This window comes from Dermacentor andersoni, chromosome 7 (assembly GCF_023375885.2).
Source record: "Dermacentor andersoni chromosome 7, qqDerAnde1_hic_scaffold, whole genome shotgun sequence".
Lineage (NCBI taxonomy): Eukaryota > Metazoa > Arthropoda > Arachnida > Ixodida > Ixodidae > Dermacentor > Dermacentor andersoni.
In genome coordinates, this window is record NC_092820.1 from 154,868,425 (window position 1) to 154,892,452 (window position 24,028).

The window sequence follows — 24,028 nt, forward strand, 5'->3', positions numbered from 1 at the left end:
AATAAGAGTTGCCTCTTTTTGTCTGCACGGCATTGTGGGAGGGTTAGTTACCACTTAGGATCAGCCTATTATTTCTCATTAGTGTCGCTTTCAAACGTGATTGGGAAACTCAGTGCACTCACTTTTTTTTCGTCGTAGCACCAGCGTCCACAAGAGGGGCCGTGTCGATAAAACGGCGTCCGCTTCCCACTCGCCATCCCTGCGGCATGCTTTGTCGGCCATCCGACCCCGTCGTTCGAGATCTGGTAATATCCAAGTCTGCGGTCGCTCTCGTCGTCAGCATCCGGACGTCTTCAACGGGACGAGACTGATCGACACGTCGCTGAACAACTGCAAAGGTAAACTGCTGCATTAACTGGCTGGCCACTGCCTCCGTGCGAGTGTCTTTTTTTTTTTTTTTTTTTTCACAAGTAGGTTCTCGTTTGCGGGGCACATTGGCTCGAACACGGAACGATGCTATTGCGCATAGATTTGCGCAGTGATAGCGGGCTGCCAGTCCTATACATGCTGCTGCATGCTGCACGCCGAACTGGGCTGTCAGGAAACGTACTGGTTATATAACTACGGAAAAAGCGATATAAATGCGGATTTTCTTTGATGCTCAGTCTGTCGGGAACATGCAATGTTGGTGTCGACGACCACACACTGCTTCCTATTAGCTGAAGATACCACGCTGTTATCCTTGTATCTTTCTGCGAATGAAAAGTATTGCCTGATGATCATTTGAAAACGTCAACTTTGCCTCATGCTGATCAGAGCTAACTTTTGGGAAACCGCTTGGACAAGCTTGAAATGTTACTCAGACCCTTTGGCTATAGCAGTAGGTCACTGACTAGCTTGACCTGAGGCTGGACGACTGCAAGTAACATTGTACTTGAATTAGCTGGCGGTGAGGTACGCGGTCACAATACTTTTTCCTGCAGGGGGAATTCATATGTACGTAGAAAGAGCTGGATGCGATTGCATCGTGACTTTGAATGTGGCTAAGCAAACAGCAGAACGTGAAGATTAAAGCTTTTCATTTTTCCTAGACTGTGTGCGAAGGGTCTTTTGCTGCTTCCAATTTTCATATCAGTTCTCATTCTAATCTCTTGACTACCAAACAAAATGTCTAAATTGGGAAAGTGCACAGACGTGCCCTGATTGATTGATTGATTGATTGATTGATTGATTGATTGATTGATTGATTGATTGATTGATTGATTGATTGATTGATTGATTGATTGATTGATTGATTGATTGATTGATTGATTGATTGATTGATTGATTGATTGATAAGGTTTAACGTCCCTAAGCAACACTTCGGTGTTGTGAGACGCCGCATTCACCGTGGGTGAATTGCAACGAAGTTGTTAAAAGTAGTTCTGCTGGGGTAGTGGTGGTGGTGGTTAAAGACAACGGCAGCTGCCGCGGCATTGTTGGTATCATACATCCATCAAAGAACAGCCAGCATAACAGCCTGTGTCGGAACCCCAAAACGGCCGTAGGGTCCGGGCGTGAGCGAGAACGCACAGCCAGAGGCCCGCGTCCGTAGAGCCGATCGACGTAGAACGCAGTATCCTTTAAAAAAATAATCCTCTCAGTAAGGTGAGCACCAGTACGGTTCGTTGGAAATTAGGGAGAACATTAAGCGCAGATATAGTGAAACACCTTAAAATTCACGGGTAATGCCGAGGCATCGCACTTTATATAGTGAAGGCCTATGTATAGTCTTAACAAGATTTCGGGCCGCGTCAAAGAATTAAGACTCTCTAAAGCTGCGAGAGCTCACATAAACAGCTTCACAGTCTCTGATGTACCAGTTGTTCGGACTGGCGCACATCTGCGAATTTTTCAGCGGCGTTTGGTTAAATAAAACGTCCGTGGACGAGAGCTTTTGCATCTCGTACAAATTCTCAAGCGCTTTTCGTGGCCCGGAGTTGAAATCCCAACCTCCTGCATTCCAGCAGAACACCATACACAAAAAGCCAACAGCAGTGGGTTGCACAACAAATAAATAGAAAAGCTTGACTCATTCATTTTTCGCGCTGCGCATATGTTTCCGCTCAAAACGATGCGGAGCGTGCCGTACTCACCATCAACTTTCAGTCGTACTTTGTATAAGTGTACGTTAACTGCAGTAACAATTTGAAGACATTAGGTTGCGTCAAAAAGGGATAAGAAGATTGCTACGAGCGAAATCTTTTTATATGGAAATATATTAAGACAATTACAACCTATTCAGTCCCATGGGACCAAATGGACTACACTGTGCTAAATCTTTTTCATGTTTAACACGGAATCTATTACGTGAAATATTAATCCCTGATACAAAGTTGGATACATGCGGAAATGTGTGACAGTGGCTTGAGCCTTTTACTGCCATCTGCTTTTGTGGAAATTCTCACTGATTTTCTCTTACCGCTGCGTCGTGGAAGACGAGAAAAGAATCACTGAACAACCTTGCAAGTGTTGCGAGTTGAAACGAGAACCCACAATGCCGTATCATGTCAACGTACCTCCCTATGTTACACGTTTATCTCTATGCTTCGGTCAATGCAAACGGTTTCTGCGGCAAACGTCACAAGGAGACGGCTGCTTACTACAGTTGTGCGGAGAAGCTCAGTTAGAAATCTAACCACCCGCCGTGGTTGCTCAGTGGCTATGGTGTTGGGCTGCTGAGCACGAGGTCGCGGGATCGAATCCCGGCCACGGCGGCCGCATTTCGATGGGGGCGAAATGCGAAAACACCCTTGTGCTTAGATTTAGGTGCACGTTAAAGAACCCCAGGTGGTCAAAATTTCCGGAGTCCTCCACTACAGCGTGCCTCATAATCAGAAAGTGGTTTTGGCACGTAAAACCCCAAATAAAAAAAAAAAGAGAAATCTAACCGAGGTGTTTAAACAAGCAAATTTGTATTTAAAATTCGTAGCATATCAGTCGCTAATAAGCATCGACATGAAAAGCAACTGCGTCCGAGAGCCGTCTTCTGTATCGGAGGGTGTTCGGTCTTATTTTAGGCGTTCTCCTAAGGCTTTCAAATGTGCCTTCAAGAACCTTAGCAAGACAAAGGCTGCGTGCGTGTCAGGCAGCCCATCGCAAAGCAGGAGCTCGACAAATATCTAAGGAGCAATACTAAACAAACATAATTCCGGAGGAGGGGCCCGGCCCATATACAGTACGGTACTTCCATTAGGAACGACGAAACGCGTTTCACTCTCTTCGCAACTTAGTTGTTTTCCAATTAGACGCGTGGAACAACTGCCATTCCCAGTACAAAGCCCCACGACACTCACAGTACAAAGTCCAACGATGCAGCTCGGGGACCACGAACAGGAAAACGCGGAACGTGACTCATGAATTCAATGCAGAGGAGAGCAATTGTCTGTGCAGACGGCCGATATCTTTCAGTATGTTTCGGACCTTGCGGCTGGCACGTGCCAGGCAACAGAGGCTCACTTCCGATTGCAGTTCTCTTCTTTCCAATCCCTCCACCCGGATGTTGATTCCTTCCAACCAGAAAGACGGGGTTCGCACGAATTGACTCCTGCTGGATTTCCCATTGACTTCGATGTCATACCTACTTTAGGCCGTCCCTCATTCTTGGAAACAAACACCAGGAAAGCTGGAAAGCGATACAATAACATCGGCATTTTGTCATGTATTTCTGAAACGTTTTTTCTAACACTCCTATCCTTTATTTTTCTTTTAGAAATTTTTTTTCTTTAGGGGGGCGGGGGGGGGCGGTACAGCAGCGCATTAATTTGCTTTCTCTCTACTGCGATACACCAAAATAAGAATTTTCGCCCTGCTATTTCTAGTGTAAGCTTTTTCTTCTCAAACTTTATTTGTCATTTCATGGCACCTCTGTAGAATCCAATTGCCAATCTTTCCAGTGCGACGTTGAAGAACCTTCTTCATGAAGTTGAGTTCTGATATGTGATGAGCTAACTCGAATTGAAAAAACAAAATTGTCCGTTACAGAGAGAAATTCAGAGAAACAAGAAAAGGCAAGGAGGCTAACCAATGCTCGTTTTATTTGCTACAATATTATGAGGGCAGTTAGGTTAGCGAGAAAGCGAGAACTCGAGTAAAGGTACAGAATATTTGGTCACCAGGGGCGCAGCATATACGCGACATTCATACAACAATAATCAAGAATGCATCCCCAGTGGGCGTGTGTCCCTACTTTAACGGCTGGTGAAGCATTTGCTTTGTGTTTCCTGTAAATGGGGTGGGGAAGCTCCCCGAAGAGCATACCACCGTGCCGTCCTGCTGCCGATGTCGACGGGTCTGGGAGATCACATATCACTTCGCAGCTTCAGGGTCGAAATTGCCGTTACCGAATTGGTTGAAAAACGACGTCAATAAGATCGACAGACGACGTCCCACTGCTCCTAGCAAACGTACAGTTCTAAGAAAGAAAACAAGAACAAGAAGGACTAGAGACTGAACGCATTGATAGTTCCTCTGAACAAACAGGCTTAGTACCAACTGCGTTGCCGGATGGTTACGGCGAATGCGAAAATAAAGGAGAAAAGAAGAAAAATTGTACGTAACTGTGAACGCGACGTGCAAGAGAGCTGCGGCTGTACGTAGATAGTGAAAGGGAAAAAAGAACGATGAGAAACTGGGTGATAAATGCGCGACCACGAAGCACCCACACCGGGAGCGCCATTACGCCTCCGTCTCTCCACTACGATTATGGTGGAGTGTGAGAGCGGAGCGCATGACACAGCACTTAAAGGATGCCGGACAAAATTGCCGGTGGCCTGGCTTGAACATACCGTGGGAGCATACGGCTTCAGCCATCATCGGCTCTCAATAGAAGATACTCGTCCATTCGTTACAAAAAAAGGAAAAACGAAATCATTAAGGGACGCTACTACACGTACAAAGCTTCTAGACGCTCTTCGACGAAGTCTTTAGTCTCTCGGCGGGCAGGCCCTGGACGTTCTCGACTAACGCCTGTAAACGAGAAGATTGCCTGGAAATGACCCGCTCAGAAGCTTGTAGACCACAATTTATGGACCCACCACGGTTCCTTAGTGGCAATTGTGCAGGGCTGCTAAGCACGAGGTCGCGGGATCGAGTCCAGGCCACGGCGGCCGCATTTAGATGGGGACGGAATGCGAAAAACACCCGTGCACTTGGATCAGATCAGAGAGCAAACAGGTATGGACGATATTCTAATTGACATCAAGAGAAAAAAAAATGGAGCTGGGAAGGTTATGCCTTCCGGTCAGATAACCGCTGGACCATTAGGGTTACAGAATGGGTACCAAGAGAAGGGAAACGCAGTCGAGGACGGCAGAAGGCTAGGTGGAGCGATGAAATTAGGAAATTTGTGGTCACTAGCTGGAATCGGTTAGCGCAGGACAGGGGCGATTGGAGATCGCAGGGAGAGGCCTTCGTCCTGCAGTGGACATAAAACCGGCTGATGATGATGACTTAGATTTTTGTGCAAGTTAAAGAACCCTAGGTGGTTCAAATTTCCGGAGGCCCCCACTACGGCGTGCCTCATAATCAGATCGTGGTTTTGGCACGTAAAACCCCATAACTATTGAATTTTTTAACCATCTTTAGGCGGTATGACGTGCGCGCTGTTTCTCTCGAAATCGTCCAGTGCCTCGTTCATCCGAGGCACAGGACGTGCTTCCCCTGGACGAGAAACTTGAATGGCGTGCTTTCCCGCGCATGCGTACTTCGATTGCTCACTGGAAGGTTTCAATAAATCTTCAGCTGCTAGTGAGCGCCCGTCTTTTCTTTTTTTTTTTCGCAAAGCCTCTCTTTTTCCCGACAGTTTTTGCCGCTGAACACAACAATCAAAACGCCACATCCCCTTGAGGCACGGTGTCCACAATTGCGTACGCGACCTGTTCTTGCCACTTCAGTCGAGTGATGAATTGCTGGGCTCCGCAACCGAGCTGCTTGGGCGGAGCGTTGACGGTGTGACCTTTTAGCTTCGTGATTTTTTTGCAGACAAGCACACTCTGCGCCTGTGGAGACCGCCTCTAACCATACACGTGCGAGCGGCTCCTACGCGCTTGATAACGGGGCGGCACGACAAAGCGGCGCCAACCGCGAAGGCATTGACACAACTTGGAAGATCACAATAATTGTACTGCACCAAAAGAGAGTCAGTGAACTCATTTTGCATCCTCTTACGGGAACTGCGACGCAGTAGTACACTGTGAGCTCATTTACACCTCTAAAAGTGTAGAAGGTGTGGTTTACAGTGTTGGGCTAAGGATAACTATGAGTCACCTGTTATATGATAACAATGCTAACGTTTCTTTCCGCATCGAATGTTCTGTTATCATAGAAAGGCGAGCGTCCCAGCAAATGCTAATAATTCTTCACGAAGTGAGAGTCATTGCATACTATACGTTTTCACACAACCTCTGTAATTGATGTAGTGATTATGAAAGCTGAGCCTCAAATAGTTTTCTTTCCGGAAGGTCGGAGGTGCCTTTTTTTTTTTTTATAAAGCACGTTGAACATATCATCGTCCCTTTATCCGAAATATTGGCAAGCGCTCCGACACAAGAGCCCCTGTGAAATTTTAATTTCTGAGTATTCAAGAGTGAAGCTTTATTTTAACCATTTCAAAGGAACAAAATCGTCTACCATAATCCCTTAGTGCGGCTGAAGACGAGGTTGATGCTTGAAGGGCCCCTCACCAGGCCTGATAGCAAATTTTGGTTATAAGCTGAAAGTTGTTACGCGCCTTCTGTGGAGTGTTCTACCACAAGGATTCTTTTAAGTGGTTCATTAATAGCACAGATAGAGATATTTAAAGTGTCACGAACCCATGATTTCAGGCGGCGAGCTTTACCGCCAACTTAGACACTCTCTCTACTGGCCTCGTATAAATTACTTCTCTGCATTCTTTCATGCCGCAGCAGGAGGGTCACGCGACGCAGAGATCATGCTGTCTGACTTCATTTCTGTGCTTTGTTGCGTTATTGCTCTGCGGCGTTCTTCCATTAACGGTCTCGCGCGCGAGCTGCTACATTTGTTTCGTGCAGTGCGCGATTCTGCACGCTGTGCACGAGAACACGTGACTAGTGTTATAAGTCAGTGCCACACGAGAACTGAGGCAGACGCAAGCGGATCGAAGAGCTCGATCGCACGCTGGAACCCGGTATAAAATGGTGGATGGTTTCGATTTCTGCTCACGTGACTCCGTGACGTAAATAAAAGCAGGCGAAAGAGAAGTGTGCGTCCCTCTTGCTACGGCACGGAGTAGAACAGACTCGTAGGCATTAAGTTTGTGAGTTTTATTATTTCTCGAAACTCTAAAGTAACTGATCCAACAATTACCTGCTGGTGCCTCGACTTATTCCCAAAGTCACGCATCGCGGTGAGTGACGTTTCAGCAATGCGAATTACGTAGGCGCACTTGTGTGCGTCTGACTTCAGCTCTCCGGCTCGGAGCTGATTCGGGGTGAGCCTGCGCGTTCCAAGTGCGCGTTTCGCTTCGTGTGTGCAATTTTTCGTGCACAAAACTAACTTGAACGCAAGTAGACGCGCAGCGCGAACGTGGCGTTTGTTGTTTTCGCAGCCGTGAAATTTGTGGGAGATGCGCTTCACTACAGCCTTCAGCAGAAAATGAAGGCGAAACAGCGATGTCGGTGTGCAGTTGTTAGCTGCAGCGGCGGCGACAGCGGTAAAGACGCACTGCAGCCGGCTACCGCAAAGCGAGCAGTTTCGGCAAACCTTCTTACGTGGCAGTCTCTGAGTTTAGTTGAGCGCGCTGCAGGCGCCATAGTCGGAAGCAGTTGCGTCTACGTGAACCTCTTTTACCAAATTTTAAAATTTGAAGGCTTTGAAGACACTTTGAAGACTTTTAAGACACTCCATGATCATAGACATGCAAGGTTGCAGCATGACTCTGACTGCAGAAGCTTCGCAGGTTTCGAAATGCTGATATGCTGATATAAGGGCATGGAGTGTACCCAGAACCGACATAAGTCGTCTTTTTTTTTTTTTTTGCAGCCTGTGATATCAAATCGATGAAGCTCCTTCAATATATCTCAACATATTGTGGTTTTCCTATACGACTCTTATAATTGATATAAGCAGAGCCCTCCTGCCATTCCCATAGATTTCTGCTAAAGCGGTGTCTACTTTGACCGTGTGTCTGCTCTGACCTCTGGAGCACTTCCTGCCAGCGTGATGCTGTCAACACCGTCTTGCCACAGCTACTGCACGAAGAACAGCTTCCACGGCACAGCGACTGCAACGATGTCGCGCTAGAGGAGTAGAAACTAGAGGAGTAGAAGCCGTTAGTCCCAGGGGGGCCCCCTGGGACCCCAAGTGAGGTACGCGTCGGTTGAAGGGATTGTGAGAACCGTACGCGAAGTATCGCAGAGTGCGTGAGCACTCTCATCGGAGCGAGCTCAATTGCGCGCTACGGAAAAGGGGGGGGGGGGGGGATCGAGCAGACGTTGTGAGGCGGCCTCTGGAGGCGAGCGCTTAATGAGCGCGGGTCTCGGAGAACGCCCGTTTCGGCGTATATACCAGTTGCGGCTGCGAAAAGTGCGGGGCAAACGACGGTGTGCGGGGAGGAAGTTTCGCGACTTTGGCCAGGAAGAGTCAAGTGCGAGGCACGTGGTCATTTATCAAGGGCCACCGCACCACCACCGCCGCTCTCCGGTGGGTTGCCGAACCGTCTTTAGACGGCAACAGGAAGCGACTGGAGGCAGGGGAAAAAAGGGTTTTCCCCCATTCCTTTGTGCTCGTAAAAGGCGCTGGCTGTGGTGGCGCAGGCAATCTGGTGGCTGACCGGCGATGAGATTAGGAGGCTCGGTGGGGTCCACGAACCACGGCCTTAATTTAGAACAATGCGGGAGACCGAGAGAAATACGTACTGTTCCTACTCACTCTCAACTAATAACCATATCCAAAGAAGGTGCACTGCATGGGAATTACATTTTTTCTTCCGCGTATGTGTGTGAGAGCGTGTGTGTGTGCGTGTAAATGTATGTGCGCGTGTGATGTGTGTGAATGTGTGCGCGTATGTGAATGCGTGCGTGTGTGAGTGTGTTGGTCTGATCTAGCCAGGTTCGGTCAATATCTACAAAACGAAAAGTGCAGACGACATCGCGATGATAGAAATGACGAATCCCGAATTCATTGTGGTAGGGCTGTGAACACCAGCTTCTAGGGCAGTGGTAATTTGATAAGCCTATGGGTCTAGATTTAACGCCGTGCAGTTACGTATTTTGAGCCAGGAAAGATACTGTAAAACTGTCGGCATAACATTTTCTAATTAGAGCCCCCTTTCCAGTTCGGAAATGTTTGTGCATAGTTTTCCTGACATTACAAGTTGAAACATTTATTAAACGTTCAATTCATCACACTTTTGCCTTCACATATGCATGTGTCATGCGTATTATTTTTATCATGAGCTTTAAGACCTACGTACGCCTTAAATCGTATCTGTACCGGCCTCTACTTGAAGGCGGCGTAGTTGTGAACACCTTTCAAGATTCACCCTCACTTTCCAATTAAAGCTACATTCCCCTTTCCTAATGTATTATGAATTAGTGCGTGTTTCACTTTGTAAATTTTTCTTAATTTACGTCTATTTCTCTCCTATCAGTTTCGCTTCGGAAGCCTGTTTATTTTTATGCAGTTGCTATGCTCACGCCATATGGTCGGTGTCCTCCACCAAGCATCACATGAGTGAGACTAGATATGGCCAGGTTGCAAGCTGTTGCAATAAACCTTGTTGCTGGGTGAGGTGATTCATTGTGCTGAAAGAAAGACTCCGCTCAGCATAGAAAAGGCCGAATGAAAGGAACGATGGGAACGAGCAAAAGCGCTTTAACACCCCCCCCCCCCCCCCCCCCCAGGCTCTGTTGAAACTTTCAACTGGGGCCAAATTTAAGATGAGTTGATAAGTTGCTTCGGTATCTTGATAAGCTCCAGTCTGCATCTGTTGTTTCGCAAGTCCTTGTTTATAGTGCGTCCAATCTCAACTTCTGCGAGATGCTTCGTCGCAGTTTCGCATACGATCCTTGCGATTTTTCGTAGGTTTGTTGTGCACGTACAGAGAGAATTTAGCCCGTAATATTCCTTGTCCCATACGTATACCATGCTGAAGTTTTCTCCAATGTATACCTCTCCGGTCTGCGGCACTTTAAATGTGGCAGGAAAGATCGAAGCAAATCACACGAAGGCATCCGAGTCCATCGAAACAGCCATTTCATTTTCCCATTTCCGCATGTCTTAGTCATGCCACCGCCACCTTATTGGTGCCGTTCTCGGGTTTCTTTCACACCTGTCACTGTGTGCACTTTACGACCTGCAGCCTCCAACGAAACTAGGGTTGTGTCCGGGCAAATATTACTGCGTATACGTCCCGCTTTATTAGATTTTTTTTTTTTTTGTACTCGCTTCTGCTTTTTATTTCGGCGATTATAAGACGTATACTTAACGACGTGATCGACCGCCGCGAAAGTCAAATGAGGCGCAGGAGCGACCCATCATTTCTCAATTACGACCGAGGTTCCCACAGCCTTAAAATTTGGCTGACTTCCGCTCAACAGCGCCAGCGGAACTCTCGCCCTCTTCTGGTCTTGGCATCACTGCGGGGCCCCCTGGCCACGGCTTGGCTTTCACGGAGGGATCGCCGAAATTACAGCGATTTATGAGCTACGTAAACGAGTGCGGGATGTGGAGTTTGCTCGGCTGAAGGCTACCGGGATGCCGGGAAATAAAACGCCAACGACTGTAGGCGCCGCCCCGGTAAACAGAGGCAGGGCGTCTATGACGTAAAAATGGGCACTGAGGATAGGATCGTAACGCCGTTGCGTGAGAATACTGGTTACGGGCAGGTTCCGGATGAAATGCAGCATTCTTCAGCACGTTTAATTGCGATAGCCATATTAAGGAAGCTCGAAGAGCGCGGGCGCCGTCGCCGTTGGCGTCGCCGTGCCGTCACGCGTTACCGACTCGCAGGGAGTCGTACCTTTATGGTGCAAGTGACAAGACTGACAGAAAGTCGTCGGTGTTCGCAAGCGTCCGCTGAAAGGATTAGATAGATGTAACTTGACGTTCAGTGCCCGTTACGCTGAGATCACGTGCATATGCTCCGTGGTGTGGTATGCACACGGCTGATCGCGAACGCTAACGTATGCGCGCGCAATGCTCACGCCAGCAGCAGGATGCCAGAACGCCGCCTTGGCTCCGGTAGAGCCGATACAGCGGAGCGTGGTGGCGCGTCCACGTGGTTATGACGTAAGCACCACGTGGTTACGTCACGTAATGGTTGCCACATGGTTACGCCCCTTTGAAAGCCGGACGCACTGCGAGTCTCTTGTAGCCCGCCCAACCCTCGACGCGTGGGCGGCGCCTGCACTGCCGATACCAGGACAGCACGACGGCGGCGGCGCAATCATTCCTCGAGGCGTGTGTCCCTGTAATTGCTATTGCGATAAAAGTTCACAGTGATGAATCGAGTGAGAACGCGACTCGCAAAGAAAAGTAACCATAGAGGTTCGTGTGCTCAGATGACAAAGCTTTACGTCCAGTGGTTCACTGTTCAATGCGTCACGTGATACAAGGTATTTCAGGCCTCCGAGAGTGAGTACTTTCGGCGGCTTCCCATATACCGCTTTTCAGACAAATAGTGAAGTTTCGGCGCTTCTAAAAGAAACTAGCCATGTGGCCAAATCGGCAAAATGACGCGCGGAAGAAAATTACAACACCCGCCAAGTTCGAAATCGCAGGGAAGATGATAAGGCTTAGTCATAACTTATTACTTACGGAAATAATTGAAAATGAAAAGCAGTATCGAGCAAGCGTTCGTGTATTTCTGTTCATCCATGTAACATTGGCGCTTTTTTTTTTTTTTGCTGCGCCTTCAAGTATGTCGCACTTATCAAAGCCACGGAGTTGACTCATGTATGTATCTATGGAAATGTATCGGCTTGCAAGCCGTGTTTGCGTCGCGAACAGACGCAAAGAAGTGTGCGTCTTTCACCATCGACAAGCAACAACCAAAGAACCTTTATTATCAGAAAGCAGCGGCTTTTATAGACCGCATCACGAGTGCCCCAGCGGCGCTGTAACTGCTGACGCTGCCCAAGCTGTCGCGCTATCTTATCGCACATCTTCCTCTCTTTTTTTTTTTCATGAAGCCACTTTTGTTATGAAGCTTGAAATCGTTCTGGAGGAATCACACACCTTCCACTTCGTGTGTGATTGTGACAGGGATCGTTACACTGTCGCGCGCTACTTCTTTCTTCATCGCCTATTTCTGGTGATTCCGCTGTCAGTTGCGTTGTTCCTCGGCTGTCTTCTGAACTAGTCGGAGGCAGCGGGACGAGATGAGTGCGATTTCTGCGTAGAGAAGTTTCCCCGGAGTCGACCCAGTACGACCTGGGCTCGTCGGTGCTTCCTCGAACAACTCCTTCTCTTTGGAGGTCGACGATCCATACGTCTGTTCCTTCGGACAGTTCGGGCAGATCGCGCACTCCATGGCGTCGGTCGTAGTCCCTCTTCTGGCGCTGACGCTGCGACCTCTCGAAAGCTGCCAGTTCTTCGAAGTCTGGTGTCCGGGGCTGGAGGCTTTCGCTGGACGTCGGCAGGGCTGTGCGCAGTCGTCTCCCCATGAGCAGCTCGGCTGGGCTGTATCCGTTCTTCAGTGGGCTTGCTCTGTAGGCCAGAAGAGTTTTACAAGCGTCAGCAGTTTTCTTTAAGGAGCCCTTGATAATTTTCACGGCAGACTCTGCCATTCCGTTGCTCTGATGATAATGAGGGCTAGATGTCACGTGCTGAAAGTTGTAGTCTGATGCAAACTTTGAAAATTCAGCGCCAAAGGCTCTTGAGAATTGTGGCCCATTATCAGAAACAACTACTTCCGGAATCCCGTGTCTGGCGAAAATGGATTTGCAGTGGTTTATTACTGCTGCGGAAGTCAGGTTATTCAGCGCTACGAGCTCCGGGTATCGTGAAAAATAATCCGTCATGATCAGCCACCATTTTCCCTCAAGAAAGAATAAATCCATTGCAATGCGCTGCCATGGCCTATCTGGAAACTTAGTCTGTTGCAGAGGCATCTTTCGGTTGGTGCTCTGCTTGAGGCAGCTGTGGCAGTTCTTAACAAGTCGTTCAATGTCCGCGTCGATACTTGGCCACCAAACTGAGCTCTTAGAACGTGCCCGGCACTTCTCAATGCCGAAGTGTCCCTCGTGAATTATTTTAAGGACGGGCTGCCGTAGTGTCGATGGGATCACTATCCGAGAGCCGCACATGAGCAGGTTTTCAACAAGGGCAATGTTTTGCCTCACATTCCAGTAAGGCTTCAGGTCAAACCCAACGTCTCGACGGCTTGGCCAGCCTTTTGTACACAGGTTGATAAGAGCTTGACATACCGGGTCTCGCTCTTGCTCCTGGGCGATAAGCTGTAAACTCGGCGCTGTTACCGGGACTGACGAAGTCACCAATCGCACATAGCTCTGGATCTCGTCCTCCAGTTCCAGGGATTCCGTTTGTGGAAGAGGTGACCGAGAAAGCGCGTCCGCCACCGTCAAGTCCCGGCCTGGAACATACACAATGTCATATGTGTAGCGCATCAGACGCATGTGCATTCTTTGTAACCTCGGTGTTAGTTCGTCAATTCCTTCTGACCCAAACAAAGATACGAGTGGTTTGTGATCTGTCTCGAGGCTAAAGCGCTTTCCTACGAGATGATCACGGAACTTTTCACTAGCCCACACGAGGGCAAGTCCTTCTTTTTCAATTTGGGCGTATCGCCGCTCGGTGGTTGTAAGAGTTCTGGAAGCATAAGAGATCACTTTGAATTGACCGTCTTTCTGCCTTTGGCGCAGGACAGCTCCAAGACCGTATGATGAGGCGTCTGCTGTGACCACTGTTTCCATGTTTGAATCATAGATTCCCAGAACAGGGTCCGATGAAAGAAAAATCTTCCACTTCTTGAAGGCGGCTTCCTGCGCGGGACCCCACACAAAATCCTGTCTTGAGCTCATCATGGACGAAAGAGGCTGAAGGACTTCCGCCATGCGGGGCACAAAGCGGGCCAGATAATTTGCCATGCCCATCACGCGCCGTAACTCTGTCTTGGACGTCGGGTGTGGCATTTCTGTCACCGCGTCAAGCTTTTGCTTATCGGGACGCACTGCGTTGTTCCCGATTGTATGTCCCAAAAATGAAATCTGCGTGACACTGAATTCGCACTTATCTCTGTTCAAGGTAATGCCCGCTGTGCGGAGGCGGTCCATCACTGCCCGAAGCCGCTCGTCATGCTGCGCCTGCGTAGCACCCCAAATAAGCACATCGTCCATGTGGCAGACGACTCCCTCCTGTCCTGAAAGAACCTGTCCCATTCGTCTTTGAAAATGTTCGGGGGCCGACGAAATTCCGAACGGAAGTCGGTTGAAATAAAATCGTCCGAACGGCGTGATAAAAGTTGTGTATTCTTTGCTCCCTTCACTCAGCGGTATCTGCCAGAAACCCGAGTTCGCGTCGAGTTTCGAAAACGTGCTGGCTCCCCGTAGCATTCCGATGGTGTACTCGACGGCCGGGATGGGATGCCATTCTCGTTGAACGTATCTGTTAAGTTCCGTGAAGTCAACACAGATTCGAACAGCACCCGAGGGTTTAAGAACGACAACCATAGGTGCGCACCATGTAGTAGGCTCGGTGACAGGAGAAATGACGCCTAGTGCTTGCATCCGCTCGAGCTCTTGTCTTGTTTTTTCGAACAAAGGCAGGGGGACTCTACGTGGGGACGACAGCGCGAAAGGCTTTGCTTCCGGATTCAACTTGAGGTCGTACTCTTCTTTGAAGGTCCCCAGTCCCTGGAACACTTGTGGAAAATCAGATACGGGGTCCAGTTTCTTCACTACGTTGATTTGTGGTATTACGCAGAGCCTTTCTATCGCTGGTTTCCCAAGAAGAGGGGTTCGGAGGCCTTGAAGTACGTACACGTCCTCGCGGCTGCTCGTTCCTGCAAATGTCATATTCATGGCAGCCATACCAGATATGGCAAGGGATTTACCATCAGGCCCCTGAAGCCGACGCTTTGCTGGTTGAAGTTTTATGGCGGGAAAGATGCGAGTGAAGAGCTCCGCCGGAATGACCGTTTCGTCCGCTCCAGTATCTATTTTAAATACCACATTCGAGGATTCAACAAGAATGGGAACCTCCCACCTGTAAGCGGATGAATGGGACGCGACTCCGAGGAAGCCTGGTTCCTCGGTCCGGTTTTCGACGTTCCTGACAGCTCTGGTTGATCGGCAAACCGCTTCGAAGTGTCCTTTTTTGTCGCACTTTCTGCAGACTGCATCTTTCGCTGGACAGGACGCTCGACTGTGCCTGCTTCTTCCGCACCAGCCGCATGGTTTGGGAACGTTGTTTCCACTTTCAGGCGGAAGCGCGTTTTTCCCAACTTGTCGCGTACCGCTCTGGGATTGTATTCGGTGAACTTCTTGTTCTCGCACGCGGTGAATATCTGCCTGCTGTTGGTTGACGGTCTCGTGCTGTCGTGCCACCAACAACGCTTTCTGTAGTTTTAGGTCCGGATCGAGTTGCAAAGCTCTCGAGATCTTACGGTCTTGGAGACCCACCACGAGACGATCTCGAATTAAATCCTCCCGCAGCTCCCCGTAGTCACACGTGGAAGCCAGCGCGTGCAGTGCAGTGGCAAAATCCTCGACGGATTCGCCGTCTTGTTGCGTTCGGGTGTTAAACTTCACCCTTTCATAAATGATGTTCCGTCGAGGAACAAAGTAGGCCTCGTACTCTTGCAGTACGACCTCAAACTTCTGGTCGCCGTGCTCAAGCTTGAACGTTTTGAAGATATCCTCGGCTTGAGGTCCCATTAGATACACCAATGCATCTACTTGACTCTTTTCTGGCTTCCCGTCTAGTCCAGATGCAGTTCGGAAGCGAAGAAATCGCTGTTTCCAGGGAGGCCAGTCGTTGGGCGTTGCGAAGCTGAAGGGCTCGGGTGGAGCAATTTGAAACAAAGCCATCTTACTTGGTCTTTCCTTGTAAGGCACTCGTCTGGCGTCTGGCACTGTTTAGTGGGCCCGCGGCGTCGTCGTTTCAGGGCTAGTCTGACGTCCGAGAGCCGTGGTGCCTCAGATCGGCGGGCGCCACTTCTGACACCATGTTTGCGTCGCGAACAGACGCAAAGAAGTGTGCGTCTTTCACCATCGACAAGCAACAACCAAAGAACCTTTATTATCAGAAAGCAGCGGCTTTTATAGACCGCATCACGAGTGCCCCAGCGGCGCTGTAACTGCTGACGCTGCCCAAGCTGTCGAGCTTTCTTATCGCACAAGCCGTAATGGGATCCCCGCCACGCGACAATATATTCGTCCACATTTCGCACTACGCCTAAAATAAGCAATAAAATAATTGACATCACCCGTGATAGCTGAATGCTCGTACATTTTCTGTTATCTAGGAAACGACCACTGTAGACAGGGAGTAGAAAATAAAATATGAATATAATCCACATATTCAACATACTGTCTGAATTTAGGAGTGGTCACGAATCATTCGAATGCGGGACTGCGAAAGCCGTGCTGTATTGGTTTATTTTTGTTTTGTTCGCACTTACGATTATTGAACCTTTTAAAACATCATGGACCTTATATTTGTGTGTGCGCATTATATGAGGAAAATCGTCGCCTGGATTTCTCAAGTCCATCTTTGCACAGCCTGTTCTAGTATAGACAAGCTTCTAAATTTATCTATAATAACTAAAAAACGGAAATACAAAATAAGATACGCAGTTACCATTCCCATCACTCGTCAGTGTTTCGCAAATCGTAGTCGCAATAACTTTTTGATCTAATTACAGTGTTCCCTAGAACACAGAACAGAAAAAAGACAAAGCCCGAACAGCTTCACTGGAAACAGGTCGGCACAGACCAATCACAGATCATGCCGTACAAGTCACAGAGATAGGAGCCGGACATGCGCGTTGTTGAATCAAAGCTCGAAGAGGTCACAAGGAAGGACCAGACATACCGTCATCTGTAACCCCCCCCCCCTCCCCCAACTCGCGACAATGATTCTGCAGTGAGAGATGCCCTACGGGCCAACGATATTGCTCGCTGCACGCAACGGCCACGCTCCCTTTGTCTACACGCGCGTGCTGTTTGTTCTCGGCTGTTAGTCATCCGAGCAGGCAGATGCCTCGTGCCACGGTCATCGCGCACCCCTTTATGACGTGCTCGACGAGCGGATCGAACTAAGAGTTAGAGACACGCGTAATTATGGCAGCCCCGTCCAGCTTTCCTTTACGGGAATAGGAGGGTGTGATTGCGGAGTTGGGGAGGGGGAGGGTGCATCGGCGAGTATGTACAAGAGGAACGTCCTAAAAGAGACCCGATGAGCAGCAGGACATAAGGGGTTGGCGAGCTTGATAACAGCCGATTACGAGGGCAGCTCACCAGCGGCGATTCGTGGCATTATAGGAACCCTCTTTGTCGAGAAGCGTGCCGCAGTGTTATGGCAACGCGAAGACTTTGGCGATCGGTCTTATCACTCGTGACGGCTTGTGTCCTTCACTCGGCCACTCCTCGAACTGTTGCGAAATCAGGCAGTAGAAGACATTGGTGGACATGTTGGTTAGCTATTTGCTGTTCTGATCACATGTACACTAACACAAAAAGTGACACACAAACACTTAAATCAGCGCTTGTGTGAGTCGATTTCTCTGTTTGCACATGTGTGTAGACGTTTGCACCCTCTACGACAATATATTTAGCGCTGCTGGCAGTGTTCTATAGCTGAAGATAAACGCTACTTGTCGCATGGCACGCTCTAACGCGTGTTTATTTGTAGAATGGTGCGTGTAGACGTGAGTGCCTACAATAACACTATGTTCAGTAGTGAAAGCTACATCCTCCTTATTATAGTACAAGATGTATATATTCTAACTTAAGTGGCAGAACTTCTCGGGTAGCCCTATCCCGCATGCAAGCATCAATACTGATCTGATCTTGTCTCTGTATATGTATTGTAAAGAAAATTTATAATAAATCATAATCACACAAACCTAAACTTCGCCAAGCACATTTTTATGGAAGTGTACTGCTTCTACAGCAAGTGTTTCAGCAGCTCCTGTAGCGAGAACTTCTAGAAGTAAATAATTTCTGTTTTAATAAATTATTGCAAGCGAATACGTGATTATACGTTGAAATATTTATGTTGTCGAGGAAAATCGGGAAATGTACTATTAAAGATAGAAAATATCGTCCCTTTGTTCTTACTTCCTGCAAAGGTAAGTTGGCAAAAATATTGTAGGTGACTGCCAGAAGAAAATAACATAACATAGGTTTCGTATAAAACCTTAGAGCCCGATTGTACGGAGAGATTAAGAGAATGTGAGAGGACTGAACGCGGTGCGCTAAACATCAATGATTTGTGCGACGTTTCTCGTCCCTACTTACGCGGCAATTTCATTAAATTAAAAGTTTCGTGTTTCTCTTTAATGGCATGCGAAAAAACAAACAAACAATGTGTCCTCACGCGTGTTGTTTTGGTCAGTAAAGCTCTGTTAACAGTTACTTGTTAAAAGTCACGTGTTAACAACCCCATTTTAGCGGACAATTTTTTTTCCAGGTTTCAAGTCATTGGAGTATCCTTTTAGGTAAGAAAATAAAAACATGGATAGTGAACTGTACTAAATCCGGTGCTTTATTGCCGATACTAGCACCTCGAATAGTAGGGGAGCCTAAAGTATTTTTTTTTCGGAAGTAGCCCGCTACATACATTACCATTGACCTGCCTCCCTGAGGAAGCAAGCGGGATCACCAGAATCGGGAGCCCTAAATGCAGCTACGGGCCATAGGCTGGAGGATGTCATTCCCTGCGCCAAGGGATTCCTTCGCAAAGTCAATTTGGGGAATTGAAAGTCAAGCTTCGGCCGTCAATCTTGATCGGCATGCCGACATGGTCTGAATGGTGCGTAAAATGTGGACCCATGGGTCCTCTAAACACGCTGCCCACCCTCCCTCCTTACCCTCCTCCCCCCCTCCCCCCCCCGCCCAAGGGCAGATCCCCAGACCTTTCGCCTCCGTTCACGGCCGCTGACCATCACATTATCCTCACGTACTCGAGCATCCTCGCTCTCCCAGACACCTCCCGTTCTCCTTCACACGAAACGTCCTTTCTGTCCCGTGATCGAAGCAGCAAGACGGGAAAGAGAAAAAGGGAAACGTCATTTTTTGCTACCCCTGCGCAGGCTGATCTGTCGATTGCACTCGTGGGCATGGAAAATCAAATTAGCCCCAAAATGTCGCCAGGAATGCTACAGTTAAGCGGGGACAAAATCCTGACTGAGTGTCCCTGACGACTGTCTGCGGAAAACCTGACACACATTTTTAGCATAGCGGCTAGATATAGAAACTGAAAAAAAAAAAGGAGGGGTGGAGGTGTATGGGGGAGGTGTAGCTGGGGTGGGTATTTTTCACTTCCACCTCATAAATGCCTGCCGAAAGTTCTGACGACTGCTTTCTTTCCTCTTTTCTTTTGGAGTTAGGGCGTGGTGGAGTGAGCGGGGGATGAAGGATGGGGAAGGAGAAGGGGGAACGTTCAGCAGAAACCATGCCGGCGTATTAAGGGAAAACAGCGCAAACACGCAACGAATTCAAGATGTGGACACCACCACCGCGCCACTCTGTTCTATTTGCACTCTAGGTGTGGGACGTAATATACGGGGGTGCGCGAGTGTTAAAAATTTCAAGTACCCGTCGAATAGTCCCCGGTTTCGATCGATATTTGATTCCGGAATTTATTATTCGAAGAAATCGAATGTTCGTTTTTTTTCCTTCTTCTTCGAGTAACAAAAGGATAAAAACACTTATTCTAGTCTCGGGGAAAAAGAACAACGGATGCGAGGGCTGCTCCGAGTGATTATGCCGCGGGATATCAGAGGCGGTTGAAAAGGGACACCACTTCCTGACTTAAAATATGGGGCACATAACTACTGTTCAAATTATTTCCTGTCGTCCATTAACCGGATTATTGGATGTGGGACTTATTGTTCTTTTTTCTTTTCTATAGGACTTCATTAGCTGGGCTTTACGTTCTGATGCTGCTGTCGACTGCTTACCCGGAACGCTTCCGCGCGAGGTACGCGGCCGCTCAGGACATCGTTCCTGTCGCACGACGCTTGTATTGAACATCTCTAATGTTTTACGTATTGTTTCTCTGTTTTTGGATGCTTTTCCAAAAAAAGACGAGAAGCTTATTTTAAAGAAGCGCACATTCAGTAATTGCGCCGCTGTAATTAGGAATTAAATTCGACACTTTTTGGTAACGTAGTTACATCGGTTCTGGGAGAAAGCCGTTTAACGCAGTGGGGCATTGCTACTGTGAGCGCCGCCACTCCATGTTATATCGTCAACGCCGTCGTAGCCGGAAGGGTGCCTTCGGATAAGGTCTGCGGCAGTAGTCTGCTTTAATAGCGCTCAAAAGAACGTCGCTTTTAAGGCTTCTCATTAAAAAAGTTAAGCTGACGGTTGAATAATACAGGCTGTTTCTAGATTTATTTGAAAGTTGACTTTTTTTTATTTGTTACCTGTTGAAAACATGCCAGAAAAGTAGAACCACGATGGTGGTTGTATGAGATGGCATATACGTACGCATAGCTACCAAGGCCAACAAAGGTTATTCGATCTTCAGGTGGCCTCCTAAGTCTCATCACGTATTCGTTGATTTTGTATAGAATGTAGGTGCCCGTGACTTCTGCGTTTGTATCGCTACAAAATTACGTAGAGTGTCTCTGTCACATTCATTGTGTACACTGCAGGTATGGAATATCATTTTATATACGTGACAATTAGTTAATGTGTGACTGTGCGTTTCAGTGGGTCTATGCGGTTACGTGTTAGAGTGAAGACTCGGACACTACTTCCGTGCATAGAATGCCTCGTCCTGACGGAACTGTGCCGTGATTGTGACTCGGTGTTCGGATCGTCTCTCGTTGAAATAAACTTTTTCTGGACATACACCTCTACAGCGTGTCTGACTCTGAGCGTTTCTCACTCCTTAATTATGTTAGACGAAAACCAAGAGAATGCTTAATCGCTGTTATAGAGAAAACGTACTTCGGGCAGTTTGTATTTTGCTGCCCTGTGTGACACGTACGTTTGTCACGTTGCGCGTCAGTAGGTCGTTGCAGTTTCTTCTTGGTTCGTTTCCTTTTTTTTTGCATTTGGCCAATTCAGACTTGGTCTGTCGGGCGGCGATCGGGCAACCATGCAGGTGCGGCGGGTTTGCGTTCTCATGCTTGTCCGCTAGCTGCAGGCTGCTTGTTCTGCCATTCCTTCCGCACCTTCCGTGATCTCGCCTGCTATATTCCTGGCAACCAAACTCGCGCATCTTGTTAGCGGGCGCACACGCGTACGAGTTCAAGTTTTCTGCGCACCTCTGTTATGCCACAGCAGTGACGGGCTTCATCGCCACATTCAGGGGGAGGCCATGCTCTGATGCCGACTTCCTCGCTAGCCGCGTTGCGAACACTGCTTCCCCTTATTGCCTCGGGGTAAGCAGGGGAAGCATAGGCATGTGCCTCTCATCAATGAACCTCTTTGATGCCAACTTGCATCACTGGGAACGTGCCACTGGGAACCTGCCGAGCTACAAAGGCGGAAAAGATCGCTTAAATCTACTCGACGCTGAGCGGAATCGAGCCCACGTCCCAAGGGTTCCTCATGGACAGCAACCCGGCGCTTGAGCAGGCTGCGCCGCGAATGCACTGCTTATGCGCTGCTCCTCAATGAGCTTCTCGCCATCGTTGGTCACTGAGTATATGTGCCACTGAGTGTGCGGAAAGCGAGAGAACGATTTCCAGCGTTCGTGGGCACCGGCCCACCACGCTTCTCACTCCGTGCGTCGTGTCAGTTTAACCTTGTTATACGTTGTAGAAATGTTATATGTAAGTGTATCCTTGCGTTCATCCAAGTGTTCGCAAAGGCGTGAACTTCTGTGTCTGTTATCTTATGTGTTTTGTTTATGCAGCTATATACATATTTACATATGTTTGTGCGTGTTCGTATGCCATATTCAGCCAGTGGGTTCCTGCTATGGCGCACAGAGTTTTGCGTGTGTGTGTGTTATTTTCTGACTGCATTCGGCACATTTAGGTGTTCTGTCATTGTATTTAGATTGCAATACAACTAAGAGTAGCTGGTGCTACCTAAACGTGCCAATATCTTTCACCTCAATAAACAACCAACTGTCCATCCTTACCTTTTTTCTCTCTCTCTCTCTCTCTATGTATGTATGTATGTATATATATATATATATATATACTTCCATTTTTTCTTTGTACCGTTCCTCAATTTTAATTTTTCAGTTCTGCTATGTTGCTTCCCAGGTTTGCTTATCTTTTAATTTACTTCATTCTGCTATATGCCCAAGCTTCAGGGTACAGATCTGTTCGCGTATGATCTTTTGGGATGCTGCAACCAGTAATGATATAGTGCAAAGAGAGAGACAGAAAGCGTTTAATGAAAACTGCAGATGGTTAGCTTAATGTAATGCCTCACGTGCTACTCCAGAGGATTACGGTGAAGAATGTAAGAAAGAAATATACCACGAGAACTTGAAACTTGAAGAACTTGAACTTGGAACGAACAACAAGGAAAATGTAATCAATAAACTCAAGAAATTTTTAAAAAATCAAATATACTGATGAAAAAAGGTAAGTATAAAAAAGTGAAAAATAAAAAGTCCATAATAAGCGATAGTTAAGCGGTGCAAATAGCACAGGGCATTATTAAGAAATTGTCTGCAGTTCCAGTCCATGCGCCAAATGCCTGATTTATCACTGGCATATTGTTATTTCTTTATCCACTAAATATATTTACTTCCTAAGGTTGTTATTTTTTTTCTCTTTAAATCATGCAAGACTTTAGTGAGCAACACCTTGTGTGCTAGAGTGCTTTAAACAGAACACTTGCGCACGTGGAGTTGCTTACATTATTTACAGGCGCTTTGTTGTTGCACGATCTGCGCCATTCGTAAAAACGTTCGACACAAGCAGCTCCGAGATTTTCTAACTGCAGGCATAAATAAAGTTTCTCCAATCCAATCCAATCTCTACTTAAAGTTGTCGCGCACTTATTTCGTTACATTGAACTTCTGCCGAAGAACGCCGCCATGTACTTAGCTGCATGTAAATTTTATAACAGCGAGTCTTACGGAAGCTGGCACTCGACTCAATGCAGTTTCGCTACTTCTTTCCGCAGACTCGTCCACAAAGAGCTAATGCATGGTCCCTAAAACGAAGGCTTTTCCATTAAGATTGAATAAGACAAACAATAAGCGTCCCCACCGACAGAAATCTGCATTTATATTAAATGAAAACACTTCAGAAACTACAGGAGGAGGGAGAAACATAAACCTCCATGGAAAGAAAGGTTCGTCGCGTTCTAAAACAAAGCGCTGTGGAAATTTGCCACAACTACATTTTGCGTCTGTTTCTTTCGTTAGGCCTAACACGCCGGAAGGGTTTGATTCCCGGATCGTAGGTGAAACTATGGAACAATCCGATCTCTTCTATCTATACAGAGTCGCACGCATGCTCGAAGGGGATTCCCGGTTGGGCTATTTGCATAGTTGAGAGGTTTGAACTCCTCTCAGTTTGAATGGCGCTCAGACCAATCCTGGTAAAAGAAAAGCCCTCGTAAAAACGATAAAAAGAAAGACAGGGAGGAACACAACGCTCGAGCTCCTCTGTTTCCTTTTTAGGTGGTAGCGCTGTTTGCGCTTGTTCGTTTATTTATTATATCAAGTGGAAAGAACGGGAGAAGTACGAGTATATAGAATGCTTTCGAATATGTCGCCGTGCGTTGGCTGTGTTTGGACTACGAACAACTGAGCTGCGGAATTTCGTTGTAGAGCGTTAACTAGTGATCAATAGAGTACACGGCTGAACGCAATCAATATGTATGGTGAACTGACAGAGAAGAGAAGTGAGGATGGCGGTATAGATTTATGGATCTGTAGCTTTGATGATAAGCAAATATTGAAGGCGTTCGTTGTTGCA

At 47.6% G+C, this 24,028-nt stretch overlaps 1 long non-coding RNA gene across 1 annotated transcript in view; it reads left to right on the forward strand.

The window, feature by feature from the left end:
• Positions 1 to 251: 251 nt before the first annotated feature.
• Positions 252 to 24,028, forward strand: part of LOC140219361 (uncharacterized) — a 166,886-nt gene continuing 143,109 nt past the window's right edge. The window contains exon 1 of the long non-coding RNA XR_011895571.1: positions 252 to 338. This is a non-coding gene — a long non-coding RNA (uncharacterized lncRNA). The remainder of the gene's footprint in view (positions 339 to 24,028) is intronic.